Source organism: Panthera pardus, unplaced genomic scaffold (genome assembly GCF_024362965.1).
Source record: "Panthera pardus isolate Hobbes unplaced genomic scaffold, ASM2436296v1 HiC_scaffold_8, whole genome shotgun sequence".
Taxonomy (NCBI): Eukaryota; Metazoa; Chordata; class Mammalia; order Carnivora; family Felidae; genus Panthera; species Panthera pardus.
The window spans coordinates 101,491,575-101,504,740 of NW_026527013.1; the positions used below are offsets into that span (position 1 = coordinate 101,491,575).

General features: G+C 38.0%; 1 protein-coding gene across 15 annotated transcripts in view; it reads right to left on the bottom strand.

Moving 5' to 3' along the window:
- ICA1 (islet cell autoantigen 1) overlaps nucleotides 1-13,166 on the bottom strand; it is a 155,183-nt gene that overhangs the window by 133,890 nt on the left and 8,127 nt on the right. The window lies entirely within an intron of this gene.

Sequence of the window (13,166 nt, forward strand, 5' to 3'; positions counted from 1 at the left end):
GTTTAACAGTTAACACTATAATTATATGTTAATCTGACACACATAAAATCTTCCAATCCTAAACCATTTATAATTGTATTTTAGGGGCCAAACACTATTACTCAGTAACATTGTACACTGGTGTTGAGAATAGTTTACCGCTGGAAGAAATATCCCAGATGAAGTATAGGAAGCAAACAGGCAGATTGCATGAGAAAAGCAGGTTGCAAACGACTATATAAAATATGAGACCACAAAATACAAAATAACTGAAGTATACAAATATTATATAGTAAAGGTACAAAAAATGGCTAATGATAAACACTAAATTCCAGATGGCATTTAGCACTGCAGAAGTGGGTGGGGGATATTATTCAAGAGGGGTACATAGGAACTTCAACTGTACTCATAGTGTTCTCTTTGTTAAGACTGATGGTGAGTAGATTGCATCTATGTGTCTCTTTACAGATTAGAAATATTTCATAAATGTGCTCACTTTGGCAGCATATACACCAAAATTGGGACAATAAAGAGAAGATTAGCACGAGAAACCCCAAACCAGGAAACCCCACCCACCCACCCATCTACCCAAGAGAATTGGAAGGCAGAAAATACAAAGGATCATGTGTTAACTGTAGAGTTTGGTGGGGAGAGTTGTGAGGGTCCAGACTCCCTGGTGCTTCTTAATCTGTTCTGGGTCACAGGAAAGAAGAAAAGTAGGTCCTTGGTGCTTAAGACTTGATCTTGTGGTTGGCCTTTGGCTATGCTGCTGCCTGACTCTGTCCCCTCCCAGGGACTGACCCTTAGCCTAAGTAGCCCTTGGTATGTGGGCTCTGGCATAGGGTCCTGAACTTGCCAGGGTTCCCCATCACAGGGAAGATGAAGGAAATTGGGGAATTAATCACAACCCCTCCAGTGTATGAGGGTATTGGCCTAGCCACAGGTAATTCTTTGCCTGATCTCTCTCCCATGCCCTGGGAAATAGCTCTCAATTTTTTATTTTTAATTTTCATTTGAAATAGAGTCCTTAGGTAGCCAGGAAAGAAAACAAAATATTTCATAATCAATGTTTCCAAAAAATGAGCCAACACATTGAAAACAAAACAACAACAACAACAACAACAACAACACACACACACACACACACACACAAACCCACAAAAGGCTAACATTAGATACCAAGAAAGGGTAGAAAGGAGGAAAATGTGACTATTTTAGTTCTTACTGTCCTAACATTGTATTTTCATCTCATTAGTAAATATGGAAGTAACTCTAGTTTTTGTCCCCCACTTTCTTTGCCCTACTCAGGAAAATGGCCATCCTCAGGGGCAGAGCAAACCAACCCAACCCAACCACATTTGCCTACCAGTTTCTGGAAAGACTGGAGAGATTGTTACCTAAAGGAATGGCCTCTGTCCAGACACAGAATGCTGGCTGCCAGAGTGAATGCTCAGCACAGGAGTGCTTCTGGCTACTCCACAAAATCAACCCACCTGTTCTCCCTCTGCATCAGAAAGGGTCCTGGCAATCAATGCCCCTCAATGATTAATTTTTTTTAATGTTTTAAGGAAACCAAAATGAAAGTGTTAAAATTCCAGGCCTCAGGTGTAGGGACAGGAGAGAGGAAGGAAGATATTTTGCTGGAGTGTCTGGATGCCTCTGAAATGACAGCATCCAATAATCAGCATGTCTTTTCCTCCTGGAGGGCATCCAAGTTTTTGGACAAGATGCTTTGGGAATGACATTCATGATGAGTAAGCTTTGCTCTCTACTCAGTAAATCATGGAAAGGCCACTCACTTCTAGTCTTAACACCCACACAGCTTCCCTGCAAGTATGCCTTTACTTTATTTAGCTTCAAGCTTCCAACAAAATTTCTCATGAAAAGGTACTGTTCAAGGAAACAAAATTATAGTCTTTCCTTGAGTCCAATTTCACCATGAACTATTAGGACAGTTGATACTTTTTCATTTTTAATTAACACTTAATTATTTTTGTGGTAAAAAACAAAATTTATCCTCTTAACAATTTTTTAATGTGCATTACAGTATTGTTAACTATATGTATATTGTTATATAACAGATCTCCAGAACTTTTTCATCTTGCATGACTGAAACTCTATACCCATTGAACCATTCCTCATTTCCTCCACTGCCCCCCCAACACTGGCAACCACCATTCTTCCTGTTTCTATGAGTTTCACTATCTTAGACACATCATATAAGTGAAATCATGCAGTATGTCATTTTTGTGACTGGTTTATTTTACTTAGCATAAGGGTGTCAAGGTTCATCCATGTTGTAACCTATGACAGGTTTTCCTTCTTTTTAAAGGTGGAATAATATTCCATTGTATGTACAAAGCTTATTTCTTTACCCATCCATCCACTGATGGACATTTAGGTTGCTTTCAGATTTTGGCTATGAATAATACTGCAATGAACAAGGGTGTCCAAATATCCAGGTTTTTTATATATACATATCCAGAAATGGGACTGATAGATCGTATGGTAGTTCTTTTTTTTTTTTTAATGTTTTATTTTTGACAGAAAGCTTTTGCACACATGCACAAGAGAGGGGGAGGGGCAGAGAGACAGGGGGACAGAGGATCTGAGCAGGCTCTGTGCCAACAGTAGACAGCCTGATGCAGGGCTCTGTGCTGAGAGCTGAGAGCCTGATGTGGGGCTCCAACTCACAAACCGCGTGATCATGACCTGAGGCGAAGTCAGACACTTAACTGACTGATCCACCCAGGCACCCCTCATATTGTAGTTCTATTTTTGATTTTTGAGGAACCTCCATACTTTTTTCCACAGTGACTGCACCATCGTAAAATCCTACCAACAGTACTCCAAGGTTTTCAGTTTCTCCATATCCTCCCCAACACCTGTTGTTTACCTTTTCTTTCTTTTTCTTCCTTCCTTCCTTCCTTTCTTTCTTTCCTTCTTTCCTTCTTTCTTGCTTTCTTGCTTTCTTGCTTTCTTTCTTGTGGTAGGAGTCACCCTAATGGATGTGAGGTGGTATCTCACTGTGATTTTGATTTACATTTCCCTGATCACTAGTGATGTTGAGCCTCTTTTCAATGCTTACTATCCATTTGCATATCTTCTTTAGACAAATGTCTATTCAAGTCCTTTGCCAGTTTTTCAATTGGACAATTATGTTATTGCATTGTAGGAGTCCTTTATATATTCTTTTTTTTTTTTTAATTTTTTTTTTAACGTTTATTTATTTTTGAGACAGAGAGAGACAGAGCATGAACGGGGGAGGGTCAGAGAGAGAGGGAGACACAGAATCTGAAACAGGCTCCAGGCTCTGAGCTGTCAGCACAGAGCCCGACGCGGGGCTCGAACTCATGGACCGCGAGATCATGACCCGAGCCGAAGTCGGATGCTTAACCGACTGAGCCACCCAGGCGCCCCTATATATTCTTAATATTAACCCTTTACAGTTTGCAAATACTTTCTCCTATTCGGTAGGTTGCCTTTTCACCGTTGTTTCCTTTGCTAAAACGTTTTCATTTTCGATTATTAAAGTATTTAACAATTTAATTCCTTTGTCATGTAATAATAGATAATAAAAATCACTGAGCAAAAGGGATGCCTGGCTGGCTCAGTCGGTGGAGCACGCAACTTTTGATCTCCTGTTGTAACTTTGAACTCCATGTTAGGTGTGGAGATTACTTAAAAATAAAAACTTTAAAAAAAATCACTGAGCACACTGCCCCTTCTACTTGGACTTTTAAGCTATTTCTGGATTATGATGTCAGTGTTCCTCAAGGTACTGTTTATAGGCCACGTACACTGGAATCTTCTGGGGTGTTAACAGGCAGATTCCTAGGCCTCATTCCTTTACCTAATGATCCAAAATCTCTGGGCAGTCTGGGAATCTGCATTTGTAACAGGCTTTGCAAGTGATTATGAAGCACATTAAGTCTGAATACCACAGCTAAATGGCATACAGGAAAAGCCCTTTCTGGAAATGGATCTTAACCTGAATTATAATATAGTATTACAGCAAAGAAATCATGGGTGGGAAAATCAGATCAACTCTACAGGGCATATCTAAATGTCTCATGAGAAGGCAGCTGTAGTCAGGACTCCCACCTCCAGCCCCATACACCAGGGACAATTAACACACATTTTAAGATTTCCGCACAAAATTCACCTCATCTTGCCCTACCACATTCTAAATTCACAGCGTCAAAATCACTACTTTAAAAAATCATTATAATTCTCATCCATTCCTTCATTTCAGTTCAACAGTTTGGTTTATCTAACATGCACCACACATCTAATTATATGCACCAGGCACTGTCCTAGCCTCAAGGAACCTACAGTCTAGATCAGCTCTGTCCAGTAGAAATACACTATAAGCTACATATGTAATTTTAAATGATTGAATAGCCATGTTAAAAAGTAAAAAGAAACAGGGGTGCCTGGATGGCTCAGTGGGTTAAGCGTCTGACTTCGGCTCAGGTCATGATCTCGCAGTTTGTGAGTTCAAGCCCCACGTTGGGCTCTGTGCTGACAGCTCAGAGCTTGGAGCCTGCTTCAGATTCTGTGTGTCTCTCTCTGCCCCTCCCCTGCTCATACTCTGTCTCTCAAATATAAATAAACATTAAAAATTTAAAAAAAGTAAAAAGAAACAGTAAAAAAGTTTTAAATGATATATTTTATTCAACTCAATATATCTAAAATATTATTTCAACATATAATCAATAAGTAATTTACTGATATATTTTGCATCTGTGTTTTTGTACCATCTGAAATCTGGTGTGTATTTTACACTTACAGTACATCTCAATTGAGACTTGCCATATTAAGTGCTCAATGGCCACATGTGGTTATTAGTACAGTACTGGACAATGTAGGTTGAGCCATTAAGATAGACTTATAAACATAATGTCCAGATCCAGGAGACTCTTGAAATTTGCAAAGGACATATAAAAAGATCTTTGTGAACCCCCAAATTTGTAAAATCTGCTGTTAAAAAATCGTTTTCCCTATTAAACACTATAAAGTCTAAAATTAGCTAATACTACAATTCATGATTCTGCAAAGGAGGCTGTATCTCCACTTCTGCCATGAGACACTTATGAAAGAAGTCCATAATGAATGGTATCATGTCTCAAGCATTTGAATGGCAGAGAGAATAGGGCACCTGGGTGGCTCAGTCAGTTGAGTGTCCGACTTCAGCTCAGGTCATGATCTCATGGTTCAGTTTATGAGTTTGAGCCCCACATTGGGTTCTGTGCTCAGAGCCTGGAGCCTGTTCTGGATTCTGTGTCTCCCTCTCTCTCTGTCCCTCCCCTGCTCGTGCTCTGTCTCTAAAAAATAAACATTTTTTAAAAATGTTTTTTTAAATGAATGGCACAGAGAAGATTTCCCAAAGTTCTGCTTGTGGCCATACTGCTTTGGGAGATAAGCAAAGAAAAGGAAGCATCAAGCTGTTTATCGACTTTCCATGACACGAGTGCCATGAAAAGAAAAAGAAAAGCACAGACACTGTTAAATTCACAGGATATGACCATATGAATGTTTGTGTTTCACTAAACTCTATCCCCAAGGAAGGACAAAGCAGATGAGTCAATAAGAATTCAGACTTTCTCAAAGAAGTAAGGACCCAAGAGTTAACAGATCAATAAAAGGCAAATTCCTGGGGTTCCTGGCTGGCTAAGTGGGTAGAGCATGTGATTCTTGATCTGGGGGTTATGGGTTCAAGCCCCCCATTGGCCGTTCAGCTTACTTAAAAAGACAGTAAGTTCCTAATTTTGATGTAACAACCCAGATGGTATGGGGATGGGTTAGTGAGGAGTGGCCTCTTTGTACTAAAGGGGAAAGATGTCTGTTCAAAGGCGGAAGTGCTGCTGAGGTCAGTGCCTTCTCAGGTGACACAAAGCCTGCCAACCTAACCCTCCTAGACTTAACCAGGCTGCACCTTGAAGTAGTTTACCTCATGCCAGGCAGTAAGACCACAGCTGTTCTCAGCCACACCCATGTGGCTGAGAGGCCATTCTGCCTTGTGGGAAGAATTGGGGGAACGGGGATGAGGGATACTTCATTCGGTGTTTGTACCGGAGCTCCAGGCAATGATTCTGCTTATTTTTCCTCTATGCTTTTCTTACATGCTTGCTGTGGTGTCTTCAGTTTTAGTCACCCATGCATACAGGCTACAACTTGCGTTTTATTTCCTACAGCCATTGAAAAGCCATTTGGAACACAATAGATGGCCAATACCTAAGACAAAGTTTTTTCCAAATACTCCATGGTTCTCAGAATGCTAAAGCAAGCCTGTGTTAAACAAAGTTTGATGCATTGTTGCAAAGAAGAGGAGTTGGTTTGTCCTCAGATGCCTTAAACCCTTCTACTAGAGCCTCCTCCTTGGAAATCTAACATGGGGAAGTATTTTCATTCCACATAGGCTGGCTTCAGCCACAGTGAACATTTGTTCTGGCCCAGAATCCTTTTCTATGAGCTTATGGAGTTAGCTGATGGCACCTCCAATTACATTTGAGTTATGCAAAGAATTTAAAACTCTTCAGCCAACACTTAACAGAGTAAAGGTAAGATAGTAGTTACATTTCACTGTATCAGTACTTTGGAAAAATATTACAATAAGCTTTCTCTTGAATCACATTTTCTAAGTGTGTTGTGTATCTTGTGCAGTTTTAAGTCTCAAATTACCTTTCCAACTTTAGCAGATTTTTCTCTTCCATCAGTGAGTAGTTTTTCTTTTAGATGGAGCACTAGTTGAAACTGAGTCCAGAATCCCTTTTCCCTGTATCTGTACTGAGCATATGGTGGATTCTCTTGAATTGTAGATCTGAGTCACTGCCAAATTTGTCTTTTCCCAACTTATTCAAAATTCCTATTTTCCAACTAAAAATCATCACTGAGAGCTCCTCAGTACTGCTGTGCACACCAGCATTTCGCTTTCTTTGGGAAGTGGGCCATTTTTCCCCCATAAGAAACACACTTTTCAAGTGATGTGGGTGCAAAGTGGTACATTTGCATCCTAGAGTAAAATCACGCATTCCCAAACACCAGCTTCATGGCACCACACATCACTGAACAAGTGCAAATCTGTTCACATCCCAACATTCCCGAAGCTAGGATACGTCCTACAATCGATACCTTGTCAACGGTCTGCCAGTCACTTTTTTTTTTCTTCACAGAACATAAAATGGTAAAAGGTCTCATGAGCAATGGTCTCTTATATTTGATGAAATAAAGAATAATTATTTAAAATAAATCTTCAGTTCGGGGTACCTGAGTGGCTCAGTCGGTAAGTGTCTTGACTTCGGCTCAGGTCATGATCTCGCAGTTTGTGAGTCTGAGCCCCATGTCAGGCTCTGTGCTGGGAGCCTGGAGCCTGTTTCAGATTCTGTGTCTCCCTCTCTTTCTGTCCCTCTCCCCGCTTATGCTCTGTCTCTCTCTCAAAAGTAAATAAACATTAAAATTAAACCTCAGTAAAAACACATCACTACATGCTACAGACTTTAGGGGCTATTTGTGTATAACCAAAAAGGAGAACCTGAAGTCAGGGAACGCCAGGTGTTACTGTGATGTAGAATGAGTGTCATGACAGAGGAAGTGTCCAGGGTTAGGTGAAAAAAAGGGAAGAGGAACCAGACCTGGCTTCTAAGGTGGCCTCTGGGCTGAGTTTCTAACAATCAGTAGAGGCTGGCCAGATGAAGGGTAAGAGTGGGGGCAGCAGGAGTGGGTGGTGGGTAGGTGGTGGTAATTATTCCAGACAGAGGGAAAACAATGACCAAATTCCTGCACAGCAGAACTGCGTGGTGTGTGCATGCAACCATAAGTAGTTGTGCATTCCTAAAACTTAAAGATGAGACATGGCTGAGGAGACATAGGGACCAATCTCTGAGGCCACCTTCTGTCCCTTCAGCATCTAGATATATTCTATAGCCACTGGAGGGTAGACACTCACTGTGGTTTACTTCACGAGTGAGCACCTTCTATGTCCTGCCTTCACTTGAGAGGTCATCCTTACTATCCATAACAAATGCTGGAAGCCTGTGGAATGCCTCTTGAATTTAGCTTCCAACTATACAACCTGTAATTTTCTGACAATTCCATCTTCCCATTATTTCAGAGATTATTTTCATCTAGAAATATTACCAGTTTTCAATATCTTGCTTTGTCTTTGGTTTATTTCTCTGGTGCAGTCTCAGAATTAATGCACGTCATATAATTTAGAGCCTAGAGGGAGTTGAGAAACAATCAAATGAAGCCCCTTTCTTGCACACCATATAGAATTGTCGAATCACTGTGTTACACACCTGAAAATAGTAACGCTATGTAGCAATTACACTTCAATAATAAAAATTAAAACAAATGGAAAATCAAAGAATTAAAAACTAAATGAAGTAACATGGGGACCTGTGATCCAGGGAGGTGACTAATGGGCCTGAGAAAACAAAGCCAAGGAGCTTCAGAGCCAAGGCTTCAATGAGGGCTCCTGATGGCTTGCCTAATGAAAACAATATAAATCTGTCAGAGGTTCTAGGGACTGAGTTAAAAAATAACTTAATGTTTGTACATTTCTGTTGCTCCAAGTCATTTTTCACCTTTTTTTTCCCCGGAGGATTATTTCTGGTCACTTTTTTTTATGTCAATGATTTTTATAATTTTCTACAAAGAGAAGGAAGGGTATGTTTTAAGTATAAATGCTAAAACAGTTTCAGTAAAAACAGAAAAATGATTCCTCCATACGTAATTAACTATATTATTTTTAAAACACATACTGATTCAATCACACTCACACATAGTTGAAAGATTCCTACAGAGGGTGGGAAGTTGAAGTAGCCTTCCATGCTTTCAAAAGCTGAATATTAATTAAAGTAACATCATTTTGGGGCCTGGATGGCTCAGTTGGTAGAGCATGTGACTCTTGATCTGAGGGTTATGATTTCGAGCCCCATGCTGGGTGCAAAGTTTACTTAATAAAAATATATATTAATAAAGTGATGTGATTTTGAGTAGCATTTACAGGTGTTTTTCCTATCTCTCAGATATCACATAGCTTTTCTGTGCATATTTTGATAGTTATGATTACTTGAGCATTCTATGTAACTTTAAATGGGATTCTGTTTTTAGTTGAGTTTTGTGTCTCCTGCAAGTGATTTCTGACACTTCACAAATTTGCAAGTAAAAGTAAAACACAATCATGCTTCAATTTTGTGAGTCAGCAAACCTTATGAGAGGAAAATAGAATTCTTAACCTTTTTCAAGGCAGCTAAAAGATGAGTGAGTTTTTATTTAAGCCCTACACGTGCAAATCATTGTTAAAATCTGCATTTTCTGTTAGTGAATTGGAGTCTTAGGATGTTTTTAAATGATCATTGAATCCACATTGATATAGCTAAGATACTACATACAGGCATTAGTTAAGCTTAATGCTTCCCTAAACCTATTAAAACCACATTCCTAAAGTAAATTTTTTAATGTCAAAATATTTGTCTCCCAATACAAAGTAAAAGCCACTAAACCCATGATCATGCTGCACATGTGTGCCTTCTTCAAGTCACTTCACCTATCTTACCTCACTTTGCTTGTCTGTGGAACAGTAGACCAGGCTAGCTGACATGTCGGATGTCCTCAGTCACAAAAACTATAAAGCTGACTTTAATTAAGTTTAAAGACATTTATATCTAAGAGAAAGCTTCAAGATAATGAACACATCTTCCTTTTTAAAAATGAGCTAATTGAGGTTCTAAAAATGGGGAAGTTCTCAAGAAGGAAAGCTGGAATTGAAACACTAATCTCTTATTAGCAACCTGGTGCTCTCCTCAGCTTCTCCCTCTTTCCCAAGAGATATTTCTCAAAGGAAAATATCCAACACAGCATTTCATATTCTAAGAAACTAAAAAAAGAACAAGTCAAGATATTCTCTAAAAGACCATCATCTTCACCATTAATGTTAGTTTAAAATGTTATGTTCCCACAAAACAAACAAACCGCAAAACTCAAATGGCTCATTGGGGTGACTGGGTGATTCAGTCAGTTAAGCATCTAACTTAAGCTCAGGTCATGATCTCAGGGTTCGTGGGTTCAAGCCTTGTGTCAGGCTCTGCACTGACAGCTCAGAGCCTGGAGCCTGCTTCGGATTCTGTGTGTCTCTCTCTGCCCCTTCCCTGCTCTCTGTCTCTGTCTCTCTCAAAAATAATAAACATTAAAAAAAATAAGAAAAAAAACCTCAAACAGCTCAGAAGGGGCATGAGTTAGATTTTGCTCATCTCTTATTTAAAGAACAGCTTGCAAAGGACAATCAATGGTGAATTTTCTGCTACAACAAAAAAACATGGCAGAATTAACAAAGAAGCTGGCATTTGAAAACAACAAACCTTAAAGAAATCCACAAGAACAAATAATATAAAATGGATTAAAAGAATAGAGACAGGAAAAGAAAAACTAGGTTGTCTTTGCTAAAGAAAAGATTTTTGAAAACCCTTGCTTATAAACTGTACTCACCTTTGATTTTATTTAGGTTGGTTTACATAACTTTCAAAGGTCAATTCAAATTTAGCATACAGATTTTAATCTCTAGTACTTATGGTAGTTTTTTCTCTAAAACCTTAACTTCAAAAGGTGAAATAGGAAGGAACACCAGAGTCAGATAAAGTTCGCAATCACCTTCTACAAAGAAATACTGTATACTCTTCAACTGCCAGCACAGAATATTATTAAATGATAGTAATACATGTTTTCCTTAAATTGTAGTTTAAAACTGCATTTTACAATTGGAAAACTCTTAACAATTTAAAAAAATTTTATAGAAGAATTATCTGAAATAAGTGTATCTTTTAACATTGTGTTGTCCAAATACAGTAGCCGCTAGCCACATATGGATATTGACACTTGAAAGATGGCTAGTCTGAATATAGGTATGCTTTTAGTCTACACTGGATTTTGAAGACTTAGTATATCCCCCCAAATGGTAAAATGGCTCACTGATAAATCTACATTTTATTTATATTTAATATTTATATAAAGTATATATATTTTATATCAACACATTTGTATATATTTATATTTTTGATAAAAGCTGTATCAAAACATTATATGTAAATACCTACTTATACATTCTATTTGATATTTAATTATATTTTATATGTTATATGTGTATTTTTGTATTTTATGTTAAAATGATATTTTGAATATATTGGGTTAAATAAAATATATTTAGCCAAATTATGGAAAGAGCCTAAATGTCCATCAACTGATGAATGGATAAAGAAGTTGTGGTTTATATATACAATGGAATACTACTTGGCAATGAGAAAGAATGAAATGTGGCCTTTTGTAGCAACATGGATGGAACTGGAGAGTGTCATGCTAAGTGAAATAAGTCATACAAAGAAAGACAGATACCATATGTTTTCACTCTTATGTGGATCCTGAGAAACTTAACAGAAGACTATGGGGGAGGGGAAGGGAAAAAAAAAGCTAGAGAGGGAGAGAGCCAAACCATAAGAGACTCTTAAAAACTGAGAATAAACTGAGGGTTGATGGGGGGTGGGAGGGAGGGGAAAGTGGGTGATGGGCATTGAGGAGGGCACCTGTTGGGATAAGCACTGGGTGTTGCATGGAAACCAATTTGACAATAAATTTCATATTAAAAAAATCAAAAAATAAATAAAATATATTGTCTAATTTCACCTGTTCCCTTTTAGTTTTTTAAACGTGTCAACTAGTACTTTTTAAATTGCATATGTGGCTGCTATTATATTTTCGCATACATCCTTGGTCTAAGACATTGAGCAAATTAGCAAAGAGTTAGAAATTAATTTCATAATTCAAGTCACCAACACTCTGTACAGATACAAATACCTTTAAATAGTTCTTTCTCCCTAGAAGCTCTGATAATTATTGTCAGAAATGTCATTACAAAAATAAAATTTCATATATTTAAATATATATGTATATATACAAAGACTGTAGATGTGTGTATACAGACACACGTTTATACAGTCTTTTTAAATGACCTACATAGTGACTGCATCCACATTTTCATAATAAATTGCTTTAAAAAGGTCCAAATCTATGTATAAAATGTACTAAGAGTTTCAAATCAGATTCATGGAAATAAAAAGTAGATAAATTACTATAAGACCATCAAAAAAAATTCAAAAATGAAAAGATAGTCTCTCTCTCTCTCTACGTGTATATATATACATATGCCACATAAATATATACCTACAAATATAAAGTGTATATACATATTTACAAATGAAATACATTATATATAATTCATATACAAATATATAGAAATATATGAATGGTTAATAATATTACAGGCATGATGGAAGTATGTGAATGTAGTGACCACAACTCTACGAAATTACACACAGGCATAATGTCAACAACTGGAGTAATTAGGGAGACATTAATGTTTACAAAGCTCATTATTTAACATTAAATTTATAAGGTGAAGTACAGCATAGAGATGATCAAATAATTTCTTATGTTTTCACAGGATCACTGAAAGCTAGGAAGAATTTATAGATCATTTAGTATAATTTCCTGTTTTCGCAGGGGGAAAGAACTAAGGCTCAGGGCTGAACAAAATTTCCAAGGCACAAAGTAAACCTTTTTTGTTAGTCTTAAATTACCGAAATACGCACACACCAGCAAGTAGTTTAAAAATGTCTATGCTATGGACAGGTCCTGTAAACAGACTACCACAGCTCCTTTCTCTGGAAATGGCGTGTATTTAAGGACTTTTCTTAGTAAGGTTGCAGCTGCTAACTCATGTTTGGGTTTGGGCTGGCTTCAGAGCAAGGGATGAAGGCAGCCCAGGTAGGGGAGGGGGGAGAAGCAATGGGACCTTAAAATAAAAGTCAGGAGCAAAGAGAAGCAGACAGAAAAGAAGTTCTGTATTTTCACATGTCACAACCAACAGAGCCCCCCTTGCCTATACTGGGTCATCTAGCTGATGGTGAGAACTAGTCAAAGATCTCTTTTCCAGATTCTCTCTAGTTTCTTAGGGAGGAAACTTACAGGATTAAATAGCAGCAACACCCAGAGTGAATAAGGCACAAAACTGTTTTTTGTTTTTGATGAGGATCAGAAAAGACAGGGCCATGAGCATATACCTGGTAGTGTAGGTGGAATAACCAGGAAGTAGTCAAAGGGGCACAGGTCCAAGTCAGGAGTGCAGAAAAAAG